The sequence below is a fragment of the Otolemur garnettii genome, unplaced genomic scaffold (genome assembly GCF_000181295.1).
Source record: "Otolemur garnettii isolate 467f Iridium unplaced genomic scaffold, OtoGar3 scaffold00008, whole genome shotgun sequence".
In the NCBI taxonomy this organism is placed as follows: domain Eukaryota; kingdom Metazoa; phylum Chordata; class Mammalia; order Primates; family Galagidae; genus Otolemur; species Otolemur garnettii.
This window is the reverse complement of record NW_003852403.1, coordinates 16,895,483-16,896,683: the sequence shown is the minus strand read 5'-3', so window position 1 is coordinate 16,896,683 and position 1,201 is coordinate 16,895,483.

Genomic DNA, 1,201 nt, shown 5'->3' with positions numbered 1-1,201 from the left:
AAAAAAAAAAAAAAAAAGACCTCATCTCTAAAAATGGCCCGGTGTTGTGTCTGGCACCTGTAGTCCCAGCTATGTGGGAGCCTGAGGCAAGATGATTGCTTGAGCCCATGAGTCTGAGGTTGCTGTAAGTTGTGACACCATGGCACTCTACTGAGGGTGACAAAGTGAGACTCTGTCTCAAAAACAAATAAACAAAAAAACCTGGAGTTGTTCTGCAGGATTTGGCATACTGTGGGTTATACTGGTTCCATAATAATATTTTGTTTTCGCTTGTTTTTGGCCGGGGCCAGATTTGAACCCACCACCTCCGGTATATGGGGCCTCCTTTGAGTCACAGGTGCCAAGCCTGCCCATATTTTTTTTAAGCTCATAATTATGAAACACGTACTATGTGCCAACCCTGTGCTAAGTCTTTACACATATCATCTCATTTTATTCTCACAATAACCTAATTGAGGTCAATAATAGTACACTTCCTTTTCTATTATATATAAGGAAACATCATTTCATGTTTCTGAAATGAAAACTGAACCTAGTTTGCCTACTTCCAATTTTTTTTTTTAAGAGATGGAGTCTCACTTTATTGCCCTCAGTAGAGTACTGTGGCGTCACAGCTCACAGCAACCTCCAACTCCTAGGCATAGGCAATTCTCTTGCCTCAGCCTCCCAGTAGCTGGGACTATAGGCACGCACCAAAGTGCCTGGCTATTTTTTTGTTGCAATTTGGCCAGGGCCAGGCTGGAACCCGCCACCCTCAGTATATGGGGCCAGAATCCTACTCACTTAGCCACAGGTGCCACCCCCTACTTCCAAATTCATTTTCTTTCCCTGCTACCTCCCCCAACACTCAACTTGATACCACAAGCACAAAACAAACAAGGAAGCTAGGTTTTCTTTGTAGAAACCCTATGAAACCTCAAAATAACCTCATTTCAGATGAAGAATGTGGACTCAGTTGAGTAGTGTGCTGAAGGACCTGTAGTGAGTAATCACAGATTCAAAGTCAGAGCTTTCTGTAGGAGACTATTTCTGGCTTCTACACCACACAGTGGGTCTCCCAGGATTGTCTGGATCCAGTCAGTTAAAAAATTTTTTTGAATATTATAGAAGGTGGTCAATTCTTCAACTTTTTACTTTGCAAAGTATTAATAATAACACTAAAAAATAAACTTACCCCTACCTTTTCACAAAATAGAGGATT